This window comes from Pteropus medius, unplaced genomic scaffold (genome assembly GCF_902729225.1).
Source record: "Pteropus medius unplaced genomic scaffold, Ma_sr-lr_union100, whole genome shotgun sequence".
Classification (NCBI taxonomy): Eukaryota; Metazoa; Chordata; class Mammalia; order Chiroptera; family Pteropodidae; genus Pteropus; species Pteropus medius.
The window spans coordinates 20,223,337-20,247,173 of record NW_024351729.1 but is presented as its reverse complement, the minus strand read 5'-3'; the positions used below and the strand labels follow the sequence as shown (position 1 = coordinate 20,247,173).

Here is a 23,837-nt window from a genome sequence, read left to right as displayed (position 1 = left end):
TTCTACTCTTCGAAGGCGGAGAATACTGACAGATATTATTTGGAATTCTTCTGCATAGATAATTTGTCTCTTCTCTCTCATTTACTTATTTATTTAACCATTTATTTATACCAGTGTGGACTCATGGATATTTATTTATTACTTTGGATTTTAATCCAATACTATGTTATTTATTTTGTTGCTCAAATTGTTTCAACTTTGACCACTGAGAACACTGCAATTGGCTGCTGTGTCCCCCATTGTTGTGCCCCCATTGTTGTTGGTTTTTTGAGTATTTCCTTACTTTCTGGCACGATAAGATGTCCAGAATCATTTTGTATTATCCATGTTCTGGACTTAGAATCAACTATTTCTCCAAGGATCCTGGTTCCTTTTATTGGACAATGATATTAAAAACAAGATTTGGGAGCTGGATATGCTCATTGCTACATGGAGGTCATTGCTTTTAGGACTTCTCAGCTGGAAATGTATATGTGTTTATCAATTGGTGTGTACACAAATATCTATATTTATTCCTATAGATATACCTGTGTCTATATTAAACTAAACATGAGTTCACACTGATGTGTCCAATTCTAATCCAGTACCACATTCTTGACTCTTTCCTTTGCTTGTCTGTGAACTCCCAATCTGAGAAACCTAGTTTCCATCATCCACCATCCATTTACTTAATTGTTCAATTCTAGTATGTGTGTACAGTGATTTCAGAAATGTTAATCCCTACCCTGATGGAAAACAACTTTACCAACTAGAGTGCAGTGCTTATGTCTAATTCTTTTTGCCTTTCATTTTAATATCCACTCATTTCCAAAGTTATATAAGTCAGCACTTTTAGCCCTACCCACTTCAGTCATTTCATACATTGTAATATAGATTCTTTTTATCATAGTCTGCATTTCATCTCAGAATCCCCTGATCTCCTAAATAATATTTTTAAATTTGCATAAATTAAGGTTCACTCTTTGTGCTATAAATTTCTGTAGATATTGGCAAATGCATAGTGTCATGATCCACCACTGCAGTATCACACAGAATAGTTTCACTCCCCTAAAAAAACTCCCTGCACTTTACCCATTCAACCAAACCCCTTCTCTAAAACCCTGGAAACCACTGATTTATTTGATGTCTCTATAGTTTTATTATTTCCAAAACATCATATAAGTGGAGTCACACGGTATGCAAACTTTTCAGACTGGTTTATTTCATTTATCAACATGTATTTAAGATTTATCTATGGTTTTGCATGACTTAATAGATCATTTTTATTAATAAATAGTATTCCATTGTATGGATGTACTACAGTTTATTTATCCATCGCATATTGAAAAAACTCCCTGTTATTGAAAGATATATTGATTGCTTTCAGTTTTTGACAGTTACAAATAAAGCTGCTGTAAATATTTGCATGTGGTTTTGTGTGGACAAATATTTGTAAATCAATTGAGTAAATATCTAGGAGTCTGATGGTTGGATCATATGGTAAGAGTATGTTTAGCTTTGTAAGAAACTGCTGAGCTATCCTCCGAATTAGCTGTACCATTTTTCATTCTCAACAGGAACAAATGAGAATTCTTGTTGCTCAATATCCCTGCCAGCAATTACTATATCAGGTTTTTGAATTTTAGCTATTCTAATATGTATGCAGTGGCATCTTTTGTTATTTTAATTTGAATGTCCATAATGATGAATGATACTGAGCATATTTTATATGATTATTTCCATCTATATATCTGTTTTATGATATATCTATTCACCTTTTATTTTTAAAATTATTTTTTTAAATGTTATTGTGGTAAGAATACTTAACATAAAATAAACTCTCAACAAATTTTAAGTGTACTATACACGATGGTTCTAGATATCTAGAACTTATTCATCTTGCCTGACTGAAACATTATGCCCATTGATTAGTAACTTTCCATTTCCCCTCCAATGAGCCCCTGGCAATTATCATTTCACTTTTTGATTCTATGAATTTGACTATTTTAGATACCTCATATAATTGGAATCATGCAATATTTGTCTTTCTATTATTGGCTTATTTCACTTAGCACAATGTCCTCAAGGTTCATCCATGTTGCATATTGCAGAATTCCTTCTGTTTTAAGGCTGAATGGTATTCCACTGTATGTGTATGCAACATTTTCTTTATCCATTCATCTGTCAGTAAACATTTAGGTTGTTTCTACATCTTGGCTGTACTTGGAAATACTGCTGCAATGATAGTGGTAGTGCTAACATATCCTAGAGCTCCTTATTTCAGTTCTTTAACACATATACCCAGAAGTTGGATCGTTGGGTCATATGTAGTTCTATTTTTAATTTTTGAAGGGACCTCAGTACTGCTTTTCATAGCAGCTACACCGTTTTACATTCCCACCAACAGTGTGAAAGGGTTTCAATGTCTCCACACTCTCTCCAATACCTGTTGTCTTTAATTGGGTTGTTTGTTTCCTTCTTGTTGAGTTTGTGAGTTGTTTTTCATATATTTTGGACATAAGTCCTTTACTCAATATATGATTTGCAAATATTTTATCTTGTTACCATCTTAACAGTGTCTTTTGCAGCATATGTTCCTTTAACCTGCTTTCTTCTCACTCGACGATATATCATTAACATCTTTCCATATTATTCTTTCATAACATCTCTTTTTAATGATTGTAAGTTATTTCATTACATGAATGTATCATACAACAATCTATTGTTGTTGGACAAAATGGTTTCCAGTCTTTCATTCCTACAAAAAAAGAGAAAATAGTGATGGATATCCTTGTAAATAAATATTCTCCCAATATTTACTCAGAATGAATTTCTTTAGGTTAAACTTTTGTATCACAGAGTATTAACATTTTAAAACCTTTTGCTGGGACAAATTCTTTTTTTCTTGATTTTCTATGCTTATAAAGCATTTCATTCCCATACCCTGGCCAGAGGTAGAAGACAAGTGCATTTTGAGGTATCGTGTGCTTTGATAATTAGTATGTCAAATACACATAGATCCAAGACACCAGAAGTATTCGGCCTCAGGTGAGAGCTTCATCCTAGCCTTTCCAAGGGTGACATCCTCTCATTTATTTCAGTTTACATTCTAAACCTTAGTTGAGGCCTCATGTCCTCTAGGACACCTGCCTACTAATCCTCTCATCTTAGTGTTGGCTCTAAGTGAAGGCATTTAATGAAGCAATCTGGGTGACGTATATTTAGTTACTTAGACTATGCAGTTATTGGAGATCCCTGGGGGACTGGTAGTGACCCCTTCATCCCAACATTGTTTTTCTGCCTTTCTCAAGCTGGGTTAATGTTCCTCTGCTACATTCCCCTGGCGTTCCATTTTAACACATACTTTTTAATGTTTCTACCCTCTCTATGAGATTCTGAATGTCATAAGCCAAACTACCTAGAAATCTTCTTTTTGTATTTTAAAAATACAGTAAGTAGAAACAAATGTTTTTGACAATTCTATAACATTCCCTGAGAACTGTTGCAAAGAAGTCTTGAGCATCCTCCTCTTTCAGTGAGAGAATCATAGAGGTTTCTGCTTTGTTTTTACACATCCAATGTGTTATATACACTTTTACTTTGTGGCAGCAAGGACCCAGACTTTGAGTAGCAGAGAGAGGAAGCTGGAGCAGGAACTGGGCTTGTTGGCCTAGCTCTTATTTTAGCTTTTTAGGTTTGCTTTTGTCCTGCCAGACACTGCTGCTAACCTTTGGCCTACAGTAGTTTTGACAAATATGGAGGCTATTAGTCAAAGGAACCTTGTCTCCCTAAGAATGTGTTGCGACACATTCAACTCAGAGTCATGTCAGTTGAAACGGATCTTGTGCTTTAGCAAGTACCTTGGATCTTTGGGAGAATAAACTAATGGCTTTATAGGCCTTTTATGGAAGGCTGCTGCTGTGCTGCATGCTCTTGGCGCTTGGGAAGGCATAGCGGTGCTGGGTGCCAAGAATATAATCAGCCAGAACAATATGTTCAGCATTTAGGGAATACAGCTGGATCCAGCAAATGTATAAGACAGAACTGACTGTGAGACCAAATAAATTTTCTCTGCAAATTTTACTCTCTAAAGTAATGCTGAACTGGGGGTCCTAATAGCTCACTCCAGCCCCACATGATTTTGGATATATGCTAGTTGGGGCATTTAGATTGACTTCCATTGTGTTTCTCTTGTGTCTTTCACTAGATGACAGACTTTTAAAAGCAGAGGCTCGTGTCTGAACTGTTCTGTAAATCCTGCCATTCCACGTGTAATGCCATGAACTCAAATAAATTGCTGGTAAGATAGAGTAAATGCTAGACCAGACAAGCAGATGTTATCAACTTGGGGATTAAAACTGACCTAACCTTTGGATTCGGAGCCCTCTCTTCCCTTCCTCCACCCTTACTCACTTTTTTCTCTAAGCATGCAGCCACAGGAACATGCATCCAAGGCTTGGATTTAGTGCTTTTATCCAAGACTTTTCTGGGGGCATCATTTAACTATAAGTGGTAAGACTATATAAAAGTTATTTATAATTTTTAAATTTGGATGAAAGGACATTTTCTAGGCTATGTATTATTGTAATTCTTAAAAGTGGCTACTTAAGAACATGTTTTCATCTTTTTCCCTCATGTGTCCTATCTGAGACCTTCAGAGTTCCTATACCGAGAGAATGTGGAAAAGGTAGGGCAGAAAGTGAACAGGGCACGCCAGCAAAGGCACTGCTCCCATTTCCCTCTCCATCTTTCAGCTCCTGTTACTAGGGAGAGAGGAGAGAAATTAATCAAAAGTAGGATTAATTTACACTGTAAAGCATCTGTTCCTTCTCAGGCATTTTACGTATCTCATCTTAATTCCATGGCAATTTAGCAAAGTGGATATTACAATTCTCGTTTTACAGACTGGGAAAAACAAAGGACTAAGTGAGTATGTAACTTGTTCAAAGTCACAGAGCTATGGCCAGTATTGGAGCCCAGTGCTGTCTTGAGTATACAGAGGCCATCAGGTTGTTCCTTACTCACACCATGCTGAGTCCTGTTAACTGCATTTAGAGTGAACTGCTGTAAGGTAAGCAGGGGATCTTGGTGATGGCTGTGGGCCATAATCACAGGTAAGGAGGAAACAACCTTCTGAGAGCTGAATTTGCAAAAACCTATAAAGCCATAGCAATCAGAGCTCTGAAGAATAGGTATGAGTCCCTGCTATCAACTATTGCTCGGGCGGAACTTCCCCCACTCATTCCCTCTCCAAAAAATAAGCAAACTTGAACTTTGCACAGCCTTTCTTTACTGCCTGAAGCTGCTGAAAACCAACAGGATTTGGGGATCTGTGCTTTCCACTGGACAGGAAAGACTATTTGGGGATGAAAAGGAAGGCGAGGAAGAGAGGAAGGGAAGAGGACTCTATGTGCAAGAAAGTTTATACTTTAGACAAGGGAGGGTTCAAAGGAGACACACCCGGCATGCAAAAGGGAGATGAGAGATGACTCATTTGGTCTGTAAAGCAACAGTTCATTACCTCTCCATAACTCATTAGAATTTCCTAGAATGTCTAGTTTTTTGCTATTCTAACTATTCAGATGTCCTGGATGCAGCACAGAACTATTTGTCAGACCATGTGGCAGGGACTGCTAGCCGATTCCCAATATCTAGTCTTCCTTTCTTCCTTCGTATGTAAGCCAGTAGTGTATATGTGATGGCAATGACCCCAGCTAAAACACTACCAACCTCCCTTATTGCCAAGAGTAAGCTTGTGACAATGTATTGATCAATGAAATATAAGCAAAGTGTCCCTAAGGACTTCTGAGAAGACATTTTACAAGATTGCTGACTCATCCAAGGGGACTTTTGTTCTCTTCCTCCTTCCTAAGCTGTGACTGTAGACAAGATGACAGACACTTGGGCAGCCACGCCGCCTCATTAAGTAACCTTCAGCACAGAAACCGCGTACCAGGGCGGCCGAGCAGGAGGATGAAAGAAGTCTATCTTTCATAAGCAGGACTCCCTTTCTACCTCCTAACTTCTATTACTTAAGAGAGAAAATTATCTTGTTAAATTGTTTTCCTAAGTTTTTTCTCTATATGCAGCCACCTAACTCACACAAACCATTGTTTACGTGTTTATGCATATAAAAATTTAAGTAATAAAAATAACATTTAGAGAATAATTCAAGACATTAATGTAAATGTTTTTACCTGACAGTAGATGATTGTCCAAAAAATGGGCAGATCTAAAGTGTGTGGGGATTCTACCTTTGGCTGAGGTGGCTTAGAGTGGGCCTTTTTTTTCGTAATTGGAATTTAAATTTAGCAGTGAGAATAGAAACATAGACGGGAGGGGGGTGACATGAAAACAGCTGTGAGTATGGGAACAAGAAAGGGCAGGCCGTGTTTGTGAAACAGTAAGTGAACTCTTGTGGTTTGAAGCGGGTTTTTGAGTTGGAAAGTAATGGAAGAACAGCCAGTGAAATTCCCTGGCAATCTCTCACTTATACCCCACGATCTTATCCGTGCTAGCTTGTGTTTTAGGGACACCCAGCACATCTTTTCTCAGCCTGTGTCTCGACAGGTTTGGAAAGCTGTGGTCTTTTCCCGATTTACTCTCACAAGCCATCTCTCATGCCCAGCCCCAGTCCCGAACCTGGCCCCTATCCAGAACGGCACCCATAACGTGGCGCCCAGAAGGGCGCGTGGCACTCTGAGCCAAGGGGCCTCTTGGTTTGGAACAGGGTAAGCTGGCTTCTCTGTTACGTTTTCTGCAGCCTTCCCCACGACACCCAGCACCCATTTAGCCCTTTTGGCTAAACACAAGGTCACCCCCAAGACTCCCAATGGAGAAGATCACCACGTCCCTGAAGGTACAGACAACAACCTCTGCACAGACTGGTTCATGACATCTCGGGAAGGTCTAGACCCCTTTTCACCACATGCTCTTGGCCCCATTGCGCAACCCGTTCTGCTGCGTAACTGTAGTGGGCCGCAGGCCGTGATTCGGGAGTGGCCCTCGCCGGACAAGTCCGCTCGCACATGACTTGAAATTCCTAACAGAAGTTCCTTTGTTGCTGACTGGAAAACTGGTTCTGTTTCTCATCTTTCTCACTTTCTGGAGCTGCATTAGCAACAGGTACAAATTAGGTGGGGCTTCATTAATATTCTCAGCAGCTTCTACAAACCAAGAATTGGGAAATATGTCTCTGAAATGTTGTTGTTGTTGTTGTTGTTGCTAGGAGTGTGGAGATACAGGCAAAAATGAGCAGCGTGGTTTGTGTCTGCAACTGGCCTCAACACATCTCTTCCCCCTTGCCGGCTGATCACTCGTCGGATGGCTCCGTTTTAATGTGCCACACTGACAGGGTATCTCAGTCATGCGGCTAATTAAAATCATTCCGAGGCTCAATGTGACAGGTCCTTCAGACTCATAAATCATAAATCATAACAAATGGCACTCCTTTTCGGTTCTCTTTCTCTTTTTTCAACACGTTGATTTACTCTCAGTGTGCATAAGCAAAAAACAAACAATAAAAATACTAATAAAAATGCCCAGGCTTTCTGAGCCAGTAAGACAACAGCCAGGAAAACAAACAAACAAACAAACAAACAAAAAACCTGAAAATAAAAAAAAAAAATCTCACTTTTGCCTTTCAGGGCATGGATATGTGAGGGAAACTCAGATTGCTGAAAGCAGACAGTGGTCTATTGGTTACAGACATATGAATCACTCCAGGACTGGACTGAGACAGACCCACCCAGAGTTACCTGGAAAACACAAAAAAACAGCCTGGCCAAAGTCCAGACACTAGGGGGACCAGACAAAAAGTTTCCCAGGGAAGAGGAGGCAGTAATCAAAGCTCTGACAGCACCCAGCTCCCGTGAAAAATGACTGTGGCGAATTCCCATTAAGGATATTTGAAACCGCAGTTCTTATCTTTCCCCATCTTCCTTTTTTCTCAGCTGGAGACCCGCAGCCCAGCTCTTCCCATCTGATCCTGTGATAGAAGCGAGCTATGTCCACTTAGCTCAAATCTAGTCAGAGTACAGGGATTAGGTTACTGCTCTCAGCTGATGAAAAACCAGCAGCTTCAAAGACACCTGGTTTGCCGGTTCTCAAAAAGATCCACATCCAGCAAAAATAGTTCTTAAATTCACCCTCTTGAGGGGAGCACCTGAAAAAAAATGGAATGATTAAAAAAAGAAAAGTTCAATATGTGGTTTGAATAAAGGAGATCATTAGCAGCCTGGAGGAATGCCTTACAAGATTTTGAAGAACTACTGACTTCAAGACAATAGTTGAATATTTTTTCATGAATTCATAGCGGCGAGAGTCTTATTCTTAAAGAGCTTACTTTTCAGAGCCAAGCAATGGCTGCTTTATCACACACTAATTTCCTGTTACTAGTCTGTTGCTTGTGGGATTTATTAGAGGGAAGAAGAGTATAATCTTCTAGTTATTGTGTGGCTGCCAGATGAAGTACCTAATCATCAAAATGAAAAACTTGCTTAGATTTATTACATAGACTCAGACACCTAAATTTTAAAATGCAATGGTTGAAAAAAACAGAATCTATCAGTTATATTCATGGAAATGTACATTAAGCATTCATCAAAGAGATTGTAAGAAGTAACTAGGAGTAAAGGAACATATAAGAATATAAAATTAAAAAGTAGTTTTCAAAAGGCACAGCATCAGTAAAACACCTATACTAAAAAGGAAGCATAATATAATATTACATTTTAAATAGGCTAGGTTATCAAAATTTCTAAACCTCCGCTCCGAATCACTGAACCGGTAACCTGCAGCAACTCTTTCTCCCTCAATGGGGAACACAAACAGATTCTTTAAAATGCTTTCAGGGATGGATATTGTAACATTTGATGAATTAAATTATGCTGCAATAACCAACAACCCCCAAATCTTAGTGACTTAAAACAACAAAGATTATTTTTTGCTCATGCTACATGTCCATTAAGAGTCAGCAGGGCTACTTTGTTCATCGTGGTCTGTTTTGAGCTCAGGCTAAAGCCAGTCAAGAGCTAGGAAGGGAGGAGTAGGGGAGTTGTGCATTGGCTCATAGTCTTAGAAGCCAGAAGTGACAGAGATCGGTTTCATTCACATTTCATTGCCCAGTGCACTCGGCCAAGCCTAACTTCAGAGCGGAGTGGGAAGTCCTGGCCAACATGTGCTCTAGCTGAGAATAAGAAATATTTCCTGGAATTAACGATATTGATACCTGTTTCAATGACAATCACAGACATGCCTTCATTTTCTTTTTACCTGTATTTTTATTTCATCCTAAAATTTGCTAACTGGAATTTATCTTTGAAAGTGCCTCCTTCTTTCTTCTGGTATCCCAGGCATCTTGCTATCTGTGGATATCTCTGGACTAATAACACAAGGAATTTACTATTGATTTCAAGGCATAATGCCTAAATGTCCTGAGAGTCAAGCCTCTCCAAAAGTCAAATAATCTTAGTCTTTGTCTTTTCCCCCTCCCTCCCTGCTCCTCCCTTCCTCCCCCTCCCTCCCTTCCTCCCTCCCTTCTTTCTTTCTTTCCTTCCTTCTTTCCTTCTTTCCTTCTTTCCTTCTTTTTCTTTTTTCCTTGCTTTCTTCTTTTTTTTAATATAAAGGAGTTTTTCTGTCCTATAAGTATTATGGTGAAAAGGGCTATAGGGAAAATGAAGTGCCTGACCTTTCTTTTCTATTATTTCCTTCTAATCATCTTTATCATCCAGACTTTGACCCATTACTCACATTTTATTGACAAAAACAGGACTCTGTCTGAACTTTCGGAATGTGTTCTCCAAGGTTTTCAGCAAATTATTTCTGCCATATTTTCAAGATCGATCATATGCTACTTTAATAAGGCCACACTGTGGTATGAATAGGTGAAAGAGTCTATGAAAATTTCAAACTAGAAAATTATTGGAATTCATATTTTCTTGTCAGAATAAAAGTAGAATATAAAGACTATACTCCTCTTTGTATTCAGAAGGTGCCTGAGGCCTACGAGAACACGCTGAAAAACAGAATTCACTCACTAGTTTCTAATATTTCTAACACAAAATATGAAAATAAAAAAGAAACTTTAGGCTTTTTATCAAGCCGGTTCAGAAATGTATTTGAGGTATGATACAATAGTAAATAAAATGTAACATTTGCATTAACAAGCTTTTTAATAATTTGTACTGTAAAAGTGAAATATGCTTATTGTGGAAATTTAGGAAAATAATAAAAGGTATAAAGAAGAAAAAGAACCAGTCATAAGGCTAGCTTCTAGAAATAATAATTGTAAACAATAATTCAAAAATAGCTGATGTTATCTTTCCAGCATGTCCCCTGTATCTGTTTTTACACAATTCAAAATACACTTAGAGGGTATAAGTCCACAAATTCGGACATACTCAAATTATTAACTTTCATCATTTTTCTAAGGCCCGAATTTCTATATCAAGTCCTTACTTTGCCTGGGGGACTAACATTTAATTTTGATCAATTTGAGACAAATCTGGGCATATCTAAGTCGACAGGGGTCAGGGGTGATGTGGCACCAAAGCACAGTAGGGGTGGGGCACTCGATACTCAATCATCTGCATGTATTTCTGCTAAGAAGTTCCTTGTCCTTCTTTGTACTCTCTCTCAAAACCCACCAAATTCTGGCTCTTAACAACTCCCAATTTCTTCTTTTCTAAATCCAAGTAGTACCTTCCCCTCTAAGGTACAAGAATTTGCTGATTATTTACCTACTGCCTCTCAGTTCCAAAGTCACCCTTTTAACACTCTGTCATGTGGGACTGGGATTCTGGAAACCGTATTTCCCAGACTTCTTTGCCCCTTTTGCTAGTACTGCCAATTGGCAGCAGCAGAGGGGCATGGGAGGCGGGAGGAACAGAGTGGCTTCCTTCCTATTTATTGTCCGTTCTGTCAGTTTATTGCCCAGGACTAGTGATTTGTCCTCCAAGCAGTAGGTGGCTCAGAGCTCAGCTCCAGCGTCTTTTAGCTCTCCCAGACTCCGCAGCATGAGCCCCTCAGAAGCAGCAGCAATAGCTGGGCGGTGCCCCATCCTCCCAGGGTCTGAACCCCCCCCTCCCAGAGGCCCTCCATTCAAGCAGTCCAGTGGTGGCTCTTCCCTGTTACTAATGCCTCCAGATGATCACCTCAGAGCCCACTTTGTCTCCTTACTGTAGCATCTGGAGAGCCAATTTCCAAATACATGGTGAGATTTAGGTTTTCCTCACCAGGGGATCCTGACTGATGTGAAGGGAATGGATTCTTTTTTTCTGATCTTGATATTTTTCCCTCAGAGAGAATCCCTCTATCAGTAAAGTTTGTATCCCAGGCATCTAGCAGAAGCTCCTTCAAGAGTTCAAACAGTTGAAAACACAAAAGCCAGAGACCCTGACTATTTCTGTTTCCCACCCAATGATGCTTTTCCCTGGCATCGTAAACGCAGAACTGGGCTACATGCCTTACTGGGGGAGGGGAGATAGAAGGATGGAAAAAGAGGAAATCGTTACTATGGCAAAAGTGCTATCCAATCATAGTACTTTTAAATCATGCTTTTTTTTTTTTTTTTTGCCAGTTCCATAAACTTCCTGTATTCACTTTCTCTGCTGAGTCCTGCCCAAATTGCAGATTCATAAGCAAAGTCAATATGATTGTTGTTTCAGCCATTAAGTTTTGGAGGTAATTTCTTATGTACCTACATTATCCAATAGTGACCCTGTATTATATGTATGTGTATGTATATAGAGATAACTTTCGGTATTCTGTTATGTCTTGGTTTTCAAAGGTTAGAAATTAGAATCTTTATTAATGTGGCTTCAAGTTAGACTTTAGAAACTTCTGAAAGACATTTAATATATTCAGCACAGAGTTGAAAATCTGCAGCTCACTCTTCTGAGGGTACATAACTTTGTTGAATTTATTGTTAAAGTTCATGTTATAATTTTTTCTGGTCCTGAATTATCAAGCAGTTGAACTTTTTTCCCTCTTTAAAGTTGATTGAAATACACAGGCTTTTATATAGGTTATATAGAATTTAGTTCCATGGTTGCTTGAACAGAAAGAAACTCAAGATGGATATCTATGTTAACTCTATGCAACCATATGCGTATTTATGAAGCTGAAAAGCAAGTCTGAAATTTTATGTGCCCTTTAAAAGATAAAATCTTCAGAGAGAAGCATGTTCCTGCCTCCATAAACAGTAAACCAAGAGCTTGTACATCATTTAATAACCATGATAAATATTCCTCAAAGACAACTACACGTTTGTAATTGATTTTGACCATTATTCCACATTGAATAACTGCAGGATGCAACAAAGCCAGAATGATGATGTAGACAAATAGAAAAAGACATTTGTAGTCAATTTGCATAGCATATTTAACTTCCAAATGGCTGTAGACAAAGACAAGGTTTTAGGTACTGCAAGGCTGAAATACAGCAAATAAAGACAGGGTTGATGGTGAAGACAGGTGAGAATAAAGTTAACTTAGAAGTGTTACTATTGGTCTCAACTATGGCACTAGAATAATATATATAGTATATTTTAAAAAAAATTTAATATTTATATGATGAGCAAATGTAACTATAAATGAAGCATACAAATTTAATTCATTTTACAAGAGGAAAATTAATTCCATTCCCCTAGAAGTATGGAATAAATTTTTGAAGCAATTTTAAATGGCAATATGCTGGAACGATGTCTTGATTGCACAAGAATTCTACTTAGTTCATTGGAAGTCCCCTTGATGAAGTGTTTGAGAATCGGGGAATTCCATCTTTGGTCAGAGTGGGATCTTCAGTTACTATTGGTGGTAGGTTCAGTTTGAGGTGACTAATGATCAGAAAGATTCCTAGGTTTGCTAAGACCCATTTGAAAACAGGCTTTGGAAATGCAATCTGGTTGGTGCTCATGGGGCTAGAACCAGGGTAAAGTGATTTTCATGTGATTGAAAGGCCTGGAAAGGAGCTGATTCCCACAGGATACTCCGACGAGACCGACCCCACCCCCTTAGCTGGTTTGGAATGGCCATGGCCTCCAGAAGTAGAAGGGAAGGCCTTTGTTGACCTACCCTATCTGTGCTAGGAGGTTTAGGACAATCTTATCAAATGGTTGCACTGTAAACAGAATTACAAACTCCTTTAAAACCCGAACCCTTTTTCTTGAGCTAACACAATGTAAAATATATCCTTGATATTATAGAGATAGAAAAATATTTTAATTTTTTTCTGTTTTACTTCTTTTTTATTAACTTATGCAATAAAGCACGTAGATCCTAAGTGCACAGCTCAATGAATTTTTAGATATGCAGAAGCCCATGAAACTAACACCTGGATCAAGTTTGGGGAAATTTTCTGGTCCTCCGGAGGTTCCCTTGTGCTTCTTCCGAGTCAATACTCTCAAAGGTAACCCCAGTTCTGACCTTTATTACTATAAATGAGTTTTACTTGTATTTGAACAAAAAGATATTGAAATATTTAATATATATTAGTTACTTATAAATATTAGTAGTTACTCATTTCTCAGAGATATCACAAATACTATATTCCTTTTTCTCTCCATTAATTTATAAATTTATTCAAAACACTGTCTTGTACCAACTTTACCCACCAGGCATTGAGAATACAATATTGAACAAGAAAGAATCATGTCTGCTCTCAGGAAAAATTACAGTATACAGAGGAATACACACAAATAAGCAAACAATTACGGTACAGTATGATAAGTACTACAAAATGAGGATGAGTCAGATGCCAAGAAGGAAGAGTTCTAAATATGGACTTGGGCATCAGAGGTGACTCCTAGAACAAGTGACATCTAGACTGAGGCTGGAAAAATGAGGAAGAATGAACCAGACAGAGATGAAATACAGAAGCAGAGGGAACAGTAGGAACAGATGCTCAGAGGCAAAAAAAAAAAAAAAAGCTTTGACTATTTAAGGAACTGAAAGAAGGAGAGAAAACATTCCTTATGACTACACAAGTAAACTAGGGTCAAAACCTGTGGGACTTGGCAAATCATGTTTTAGAGTTTGTGCTTGGCTTCAAGGGCAATGGGAAGTCATTGAACTATTTTCAGCAAAAGACTGGCATCATCAGATTGGTATTTGTTTTTAAGTACTACATGTAAGAGGAAATAAAGGTATGGAGAAAAAAAAGTTTTTAAAAACAATTTTGCTTTTGTGAAAAACCTGAGCTAGCATCCCTCCCATCAGACACAACTTTTACGACACTTTATTATTTGAACACATGTGACAAGGAAGTATGCAACAAAATACACCCAAGGAAATAGGCAATGTCTATAGAACATAAAGTAACATTCAGATAATAAGCTATTTCCTTCCATCTTAGTAGAAAGCCATCAATAATGGGAACAAGTTAAACGATGTGCTCAATGTTGAAAGCTGCAAATGCAGGGTTCACATGTCTCCAAGGTAAGGCTCTTCCACTGTACCTGGAATTCTCTTTCTTACATGTTAAACTTTATCTAAGTCTCCTTTTGATGTCTATATTTCTGTGATGATCACGATTGGCCCGAAAATTCCAGGAGAAAAGTCTCAAAATCATCTTCATTGACCTCTAATTTCTAGGCCCCCTTCTTTGAACCACATGTTTAGAAAAATGTTTTGGATAATTTTCTTAAACACCTGCCCTGTTCATATGGAGCTTGAATTATCCAAATGAATACCCAACCTGATTAGATTAACTGGATAATCACCAAATTTCCACTCTGCCCTGCCAGGTAGACACAATTTAAATGGTGAATGCTTTGCTCTCTTGGCCATGATAAATTGAAATGCAGTGCTTTCTTCATATCACTTTTATTTTTCTCTTCCTTCCTTGAATGGAATTCATTATTGAGTCTTTTTTACTTTTTGCCTCATACTAAAACCTACATAACATTTTTCTATAGTAGTATTATTATTCACCTTTTTGTCTTGGTTGAAATATTTGTACAATACTGATGTGCCTATAAACCAGTTTTATTTATTACTATGCTGACAAATTGTGAAACAAACAGTTGGTAGGTAGATAGTATTAGACAAATCCTTGGGAACAAATTCCAGTATCATTTTATCTTAGTAACTAGTAATTTTTCACAGACGTCAGTGGTGCATATGCCTCTCTCTCTAACTGAATCATAAACCCTTGGAAGGCCAGTGTTATGGCACTGAATTGCACTGCCTACTCAAATTCTTATAATGAAATCCTAACCCATGTACCTCAGAATAAATGACCTTATTTGGAAATAGGGTCATTGCAGATGTAGTTAAGATGAAGTCATACTTGGTTAGGGTGGGCCTTTGACCTAATATAATAGGTATCCTTAAAAAAGGGAGAAATTTGAACATAGACATGTATTCAAGGAACATGCCATGTGAAGACTGGAATTATGCTGCCACAAGTCAAGGAACTACCAAAAGCTAAGAGAGAGACCTGGAGCCGATTTTTCCTTAGCACCTTCAGAGGGAGCACAGCCATGCCAGCACCTTGATTTCAGACTTCCAGCCTCCGGAGCTAAGTAGACAATAAATTTCTGTTCTTCTAAGCTGTCCAGTTTATGGTACTTTGTTATGGCAGTCCTAGCAAATGGATGCAGCAAGTATTATGGTTCGCTCATTTCTGTGTGCCCCACAGGAACTCACAAATGTTGGCAGAACTGAAGTTACAATCACAGACTCCCGCAGATCTGAAGCTTGAACCAGCTAGGGCAATGAGATGCCTGGACATGGGACCTTGCAAAATTTCCTCCTAGTCTTGAGATATGCACTTGGGAATGTGCTGGGGTTGATATCAGTTGTTTGCACCTGGTGAGCAGACAGGCACGTGATCAGAGCACCCACCCAATTCCACCCCATCTCCACTCCGAAAGAGGACCATAAGAAAGTTTCATGATGTACCCGATAGGATGCTCATCCAGATGGGGCTGAAACACCCACAGCAGGATGTTTCACAAGGACACTCAGGCCTGCGAAGCTTACCGCTCTCAGTTCTTGTAGACGTGTGTGGAATCAGATGTACCCTTTACCTGCATTAAAGGAATCTGTACCCTTGGCCTGAGTGCACCTTCCATTCAATCACATCTCCGGTTCATTGTGACTCATGTGAAGAAATTAATGAAGCCTGTCTGAAGTGAGCTTCCACTTAGATCAAAAAGAGGAGCCGACCAGCCACTGAGAGGCATAGAAATATACTGGGAGCAACAAGATAGGACTAGTTTTCATCTTTTTGATTTATGAAGTCTTTCTTCCCACTAAATATAACATGTGTTGCTAAGACTGGCTTGTCCCAGCTACACAGCCCAAGGGATGTCATTGCCCTGTCCATTCCTACACTGAAGTTGCCATCTGATTATTTTAAAGTTCTAAAGTTGGTAGTTTTTTGGTTGAGAGGAGATATCTAGATAGGTAATAGATGATAGATGATAGATAGATAGATAGATATAGATTAGATAGACATAGATAGATTAGATATACATAGATGATATAGATTAGATATAGATATCGATATAGATGATATAGATATAGATATAGATGATATAGATATAGATATATACATCTCAAGTGTGTAAAGTGCATGTATCTTAAGTGTGCAGCTCGATGACTTTTCACACATACATACACTTGTGTTACCGCCCAGATCATCAAGATCTAGAATGTTTCCTATGTCCCAGAAGATTCTGTCGTGCTCTTGCCCAGGCTTTCACATGTGTGATTTTTAACAAACCTCTAATTACTTTTTCCTGACCCTGTTGATAAAGAGTGCCTTCTGTACATTTAAGAATCTATGGCAGTTCATAAGGAAAGTAAAATGTAAAATCCAGCCCAAAGCTTGCTGTGTTGCCTTCGTATTGTCTGCATAGAGCAGAGTTTGCAAACTGGCTGCCTGTGGGTGAAATCTACTCTTCGAACCTGGTTTGTGTCAACTGAAAATGTCTTTTAAAAATTCCTTGTCCAATTCTTTAAAATTAAAGTATTTGGTATAAAAACCCAGATTTAAAAGGGGGGAAGAGGATCCTCTTTAAAGACTGGAAAACTTTGTGCAGTCCCTCTTAGAAGAAATCACCTGGAGCTGAGTAGTGGCCGGCCCCTTGGTAAAAATGTGAGGAAAGGGGCCCAGTTCCCCCTACCACTTATGCAATGTCTGCATACATGCTCCTGCCGGCCTCATGCATGCATATCACTGCTTGATCTTCAGGTCAGCTACGAGTAGACAGGATGGTAAATGTAAGATGGAGTTTTAACAGCAGACTTTTCCCCACCCCCCCAGAAGAAAATTTATCTTCAGTACCTCCAAGTAGTTTTAAAAGAAAATGGAGTTGGAGTTTAAATTAATATATTATTTCGTATAACTCCTTACAGTGATTTATTTCCTGAAAATGGCTCTTGTTTATTACATACAATTCCAATTCAGTTTATACAGACATACACACACAGTGTTGATGTCTAACATCTGGATGCCGACTAATGTTTAATTTTATAATATAAACCATATACTGGAAGGCACTCATTTGTGGTATGACCACAACTTCAATTATGTTGTATCTTTTCTGCATAACTAGCTTCATTAAATTTTAACTCAAGAGTAAACTGACTCATCTTTTGTGACTTTATGTTCCAAAGGTGAATTCAAATCATTGTGTCAGATCGATGTTAGACATAGGCTTAGAGCAGAATGTTATCTCTACATACATCTGTGAATTCTCTGTGAATGGTATTTGGAAATAGAACATAATTATTTTCTTCCATAAAACCCTAAGTATTCACAAAATAAACTTTAAAAAGTTTCTCATTTGGTCATAGTATAAAAGAAAGTCATTTTGAATGAGAGCTACATTCCATGTAGCTTTTAAATGAAGATTGTCTTTGCTTTTCTTCTGAATAATTTTTTTCCATTTGTGTTTTGCATAAGCTTATAACAATTTTGTTCCAATCTACAAGAGTTGTAATGCCACTATTTTCTACTTGTTCTTCAACATAAACACCCACATGTCAATGCTGCCTTATCATCAAGGGCTTGTACACAGAATTTCTTTCTAACAGATCAAGTTGCTCTTAAGCAACTTCAGAGTCATCAGAGGTTGTTAATTTATAAAATCAATTAATAGACCTGAAAAGTATAGAGACAATGAATGACATGGGGAAAATAAAAAGGTTAATAATACTAAATGCCTTTCAGAATTTAACTATATTTGGAATAATCATTTTATGCATACACATATAAACATAGATGTACTCATCATAATGTTTTAATTTTTAAGTTCATATGAAATGCTTTATTTTCTCATAATATATTCTGAAAAATCCTTGCTACTTTGGTTTATAGATATAATCATTGTTTTCCAACTCGAGTTACTACACCTTGAAATGACATTTTAGAAAACAAAATCTCAATAGTTGTGTTAAATATGATTCCGATCCCATTCATCTTCTAGGTTTAGAAGGAGAGAGGGTGATTGATGAGGCACATGCAAGAACTATAGATATTGACCCTAAATATAGACTCATTCATTATTGCCACTGCCAAACCAATGAATACTTGTCTCTTACTTGTGCCAGAAGTCTCAAATACATCTGTCATATCTTTCCTTTTCATTCTACCCTACTGTGGATTTCACAGTAAGAATATTCTGCAACTTCTCCAGTCTCCTTCTCCTTCAATCGCTTCTCTTTATAACAACGCTCCTCCAATAAGTTTTTTAAGCTAGTTGTTTTCAACTTCTCTCCTCCTTTTGAACCTCATCCAATTAGGCTTTTATCCTGGCCCACCCCAATAAGTGGTTTTCAAATTCTATGATGCAAAATCCAATGACGAGGACTCAGTATCATTCCTTTCTGGAATTACCTTCTTGACCTCCAGCCACCAGCTTCTTCTAGTTTTCCTCCTACTACACAGGTCATTCCTTCTCAGTCTCCTTAACTAGAGCCTCCTCGTGTTCTGAACTTCCAAACAGCTCAGTCTTTGGACCCAGAGCCAGATCCTTCAATGCCCTGCCCCACGTCCCCTGGTCTATCTCTCTGCTTCTCCACCTAGAACTTTTTCCAGCTCTTTGGGCCAGGAACATCCAGAGACTCAACACCTTCAGGAACATCTCTCAACTAGTGAAGACAGGGATGCTGGATAAATACTTGTCTCATCTCTCAGATCCACATCTCTTCTTGTGTGTTCTAAACAGTCCTTCAGTTCCAGTGGAACTGGTGGTAACCAGCTTGTAAAACACCCATTTTATTCCTTTAGTTGGTTTTTCCCCTTTCCTTGTGTCACTTTCCTCACTTCCTGACCTGTGCTTTCTGGGTTCCCACCTCCCAGTTAAATTATATGCATTAAAGTCCTTGTTTTCAGGAGAACTCAACTAAGATCTTTTCTTTCTTAGTCAATGTTTACTCCTTTGGTGATTGAGAATTCCTTGTCCAATTCTTTAAATACCAACATATTTTGACAACTCCCAAATGTATACACCCAGCCAGGTCTTCTCTCATGAATCTGAAGCTGGTTAATGTCTGGCCTCTAATCAGACATTTTTACTTGGATGTCCAATAGGCAGCTCAAACATAAACAAAACTGTTTTCTTCCTCTAAATATGCTCCTCTTTTATCTTTCCAGTCTCAATAAATAGAATCTCCAGGGTCAAACCTGGAAATCATCCTCGATTCCTATGCCTTTCTCTCAGATCACACATCCAATCTTTCAAGGTGGTTGGTTCTGCCTTCACGAATATCCAGAAATGGACTGTTTTGTTTTGTTTTGTTTTGTTTTGTTTTGTTTTTTGTTTTGTTTTGTTTTTACCGAGTTCACTACTACTGCCCTGGCCCCACAACCATCATTCTTCATCTGCATTATCAGAACAATCTCCTAACTGGTCTCCTGGCTTCCATAGTTGGCCCCTCACATTCTGTGACACAACAGTCAGGATGAGTTGGTTAGAATCAGCCATACTATGTTACTCCTCAGCTAAAATTCCCTCAGAAGCTTCCCATCACACACTTAGAATAGAAACTGAAAACCTTACAATGGCCTACAGAGCCCTCTGTGACCCATGATGTATATCCATGTGTGTATTGGGCTTATTTATTATTTACTTCTTACTTTGGGTCATAATTTCAAAAAATTTTGAAAAAACTTGCCTAGACATTCGTCTGAATCACATTGCCCTCTCTGATGAAGAATTTAAAGCTCCATGAATCTACATTCTAATATTTTCTGCAGTTATCTATTTAGTGTTTGTAATATTATTGCATGCCAAAAATAAAGATAAAAATACATAATCTAAGTGTTTCAACTTTTGAGACATGAAGTTGTAATTAATTAGGCTGTTTAGGTTACTGGGCACAGCAGATTCCCTTTGGGGTCTTTATTCACTGAGTATAGGGACTTTATAGAGAATTTCCCCCAAAACATGTAACAATTTAATTTAGCATATTTCATTACTGAGAAAGTAGGCATGTACCAACATAGATGCATAGTCATTTGGGGAACTAGTAGCGCATATTAATTGAAGACATGTAGGAAAGAATAGCTTTTCTAATTAGGGAAAACATACTAAATCTCAAGTAGTGCTTAAACTTTCCATTTTGACCAGACTCCTGAAATAAGCAACCTTATTTTATTTTTTCCATGTAACTTTATTTAATCCCTTTTCAGAAGTTAATTGTGATTTTTCATGACGGTATCTTTAGAGATGGCACAATAAATATTGCACAGAACACTCCCATCAAAAAAAAAAATTGGAAAGGAATGTAAAGATTTGAACAATATTAGAAAGAAGGCTCAGCCTAGATGTTAGATGTGGGTTGAGTATCACAAGATAAAAAAGCTGCAAGAGATCAGAATGACAGCAGAGATCAGAAGATGAAGTAGGAAAAGGGTGATAAATATTCTGAAGGATGATTTTTATACCATCTTGGAGTTTAGTTGATATAAATAAATATAAGAACCTTCAGTGATTTTTATTATCATCATTACTGTACTCATGTAGGAAATTATAGCTTATTTGACATTTTATTCTTCATATTAATGATCTAAAGTTTCATGACAACCCACTAAGAAAATAAAAAATTAAAATAATAAATCAGCCAGTGGTACTTAAAAGCCTAATGAAATCCAAACATTTCCCAACAGAAGATGACTCAGTGACACAGAATTGGCAGTTGTTTGTTGTTAGATCATTAGTTTTTATTGGCCTTTTTCTGATTTTAAGAAGGCATCTGCAGAACCCTCCTTTCTCCAATAGTCTGCTCAGATTCACTTAAAGAGACCTGGACTGGAGTCATTAATTGAAAAAATATAGTAGAAGCATCCTTCAATAACTACCAATGGGTTTCAAATTGTTAGTTTTTTATTGAAAATAGAGACTAGGCCCACTGAAGCAGCTTTCTTTTGCTCCAAGAAAAAGTGAGAATAAAAGGCCACCTATCTTAAACTTGTCTAAGGGAGACACAACCAGGTTTGTAATGACAACTTTGCCATACTCTAAGTGGGATGGAGAAAATGTAATCTTGATTACATGCTCAGGTCAGCTCCTTGTCCTAGCTGGTCTCTATAAATGAAAACTTTGAAAATGTATGCTGGTGCTTTTAAAGCTGTGAATATCTTTAAATGGGTGACATCTTATCTGTTCGAGGGGATTTTCCTCTATAAATTAGCCCTTCAGTGTGTCAGAAGTGACTTTGACTCCACACAGATAGTGGCCCTGCCATACTTTGCTTTTACAACTCAAGCACAGATAATTTAACACATGAACTAGATGTATCTTGTGTCAAATCTTCCCCTAAAAATAATTTTTAAAAAGATTTACTTTATCGAGATCATAAAATATGTCATAAATTATCTTAAGTTATATAACAACTGTGCAAATGCTAATTCATCTATGGAACACCTTTTATTCAATTCTATCAGGCACTTTAGTGGACACTCAGAATGTGATGGTGAGCAAGACAGCTAGAGTCTCTCAATGAACCTATATTTCAGTAAGATAGCTGAGCAAATTATAATCAAACCAGACAAATGAAGCAATTATAAATTATGACAAGTGATAGGAGACAAACTAATAGGGAAAGTCAGAGAGGGACTCTCTGAGGGGGTAATATTTAGGCTAATCCAAGACAGGAAGTGAGAAACACAGGATAGGAAGAGACTTCCTGGCTCAATGTGAAGCTTTATGCAAAGGTCTTGAAATGAGAAAAAGAGCTCAGTATATTTAAGAAGCTTGAAGAAGACTTGTTCGGTTGTAGCAGAGACGGCAAGGAGGGAAGTATAAAATAAGGCATTATTTTTATTTTAAGCAAATGAACCGGCATCTGTTGGTAGATAAAAGAATGGAAATTCAGACAAAATTAAACAATACCTTCAAGGTTCAACAAGTAGTAGTAAAATCCCAAGTCTCCCAAATCAGCTCTAATTCCAATATTCTTTCTACAAAGCTACACCTAGTTATCCTGCTGAACACTCACCAGCTTTTTAGATTGTGTGGACTAGTTTGGGATCACTTAAAATTGAAACTCACTGAGTGCTCCCTGTAAGCAAAGCAAAAGCTTCCTAATGGTTACTTTGCAGAAGTGCCAGCTTCATCTTTTTTAAGTGAGCTGCCTGGAAAGGCTGTCTACCATCTGGAACAGGATGTGAGCTTTCTGTGCCTCTAGTGAGACTGAAGAATTTATGGTACAAAATTTTATACTTCACAGTCCAAATTTATTGAGTTTGAGATGTTATAACTTAGAGGATATTAAAAGATATTCACAGAAAGCCTTTAGTAGTTATCGAGTGCCACTATTTTTGTTTATTAAATGAATTATACGTGTGTGTATAAATATGTATGTTTATAAATATACACTCACAAACCACACAATATTATTTTTGTTTTGAACCATAAATGCATGAGCTACCTTTAAAAATGATGTATTCAATCATAAAAATGATTTAAAAATAAGAGATTCAATTCCAGTTGACCTAATATTCTTTATTATCAAAGACCTATTTCTATTAGCTGAAGATAAGTAAATACCTACAGTCTAATATCATGCCAAACACTTTATGTATATTAACTTATTGAATCTTCTCAAAAATCCTCTGCTGTGACACAAAAATGTTAGTTTCACCAATGAAAAACTGACTCTGTAAAGTTAAGTAACCTATTCTGTATCTCAGAGTTAAGAATTACCAGTGCTGGAATGAGAATTCAAGTCTCTTTGCACTTCACCCTGCTGCTTTCCCAAGAGTTTTCAAAAATATTTTCTTTTTTAAGAGGAAGCATTAAATCGATGATGCATATTTACACTCTCTGTTTCAAAGCATTATCTCCTCTCTGGTTCCTGTCTTATGGATTATAAATATTTTTTTAAGGTTGTTTTCAGATTGAAAGAGGAAATCATTTGAGGTTTTTATCTAAACTCTCACCCATCTTTTGAGATTAATTGCCTAGAATATGCCAACTTTCCTTCTTTCATCAACTAAAAGATGTAAAAATGTCTCTTTCTCAATGCTTTTTTTCATGTTGGTGGAAGGAGAGAGAAAGGTGACAAACAGACATTCCTCTTTCAACCAAATCCTATGAAGGACATGTACCCGTATTGATTTATCCATCAGAAATGAACACATTTCATTATATTTTCATGATGACAGCACTGAAAATAGGTAGAATTTCTTCTTTCCTGCTGTCAATCTGTAACATATTTTGTGTAGCATGTTTAAAAGAAAAATGGTTAAGGTGCATTAAAAAAAGATTCGAAGAGTTATTTTATAATTTATCAATAAAAGAAGCCTGACACTAGTCTCAAATTAAAGAAAAAACAATAACAAAAAAAAGTCATACTGTTACTGAATTGCCAGAAGTATGCATGAGTGTGTGTGTGTGTGTGCGT

At 37.5% G+C, this 23,837-nt stretch overlaps 2 long non-coding RNA genes across 4 annotated transcripts in view; one reads left to right on the top strand and one right to left on the bottom strand.

The window, feature by feature from the left end:
* The window catches only part of LOC120587621 (uncharacterized), a 163,652-nt gene that overhangs the window by 24,239 nt on the left and 115,576 nt on the right, over positions 1-23,837 (bottom strand). The window lies entirely within an intron of this gene.
* The window catches only part of LOC120587620 (uncharacterized), a 34,196-nt gene that overhangs the window by 268 nt on the left and 10,091 nt on the right, over positions 1-23,837 (top strand). Inside the window, exons 2-5 of one of the 3 annotated variants that reach the window (XR_005649044.1) lie at positions 4,187-4,279; positions 4,884-5,050; positions 6,743-7,104; positions 7,208-7,425. The exons of 1 other annotated variant lie outside the window; for it this stretch is intronic. This is a non-coding gene — a long non-coding RNA (uncharacterized LOC120587620). Of the gene's footprint in view, positions 1-4,186; positions 5,051-6,742; positions 7,105-7,207; positions 7,426-23,837 lie in introns of those variants that run through there. One more of the 3 variants, XR_005649043.1, reaches the window with a different exon arrangement.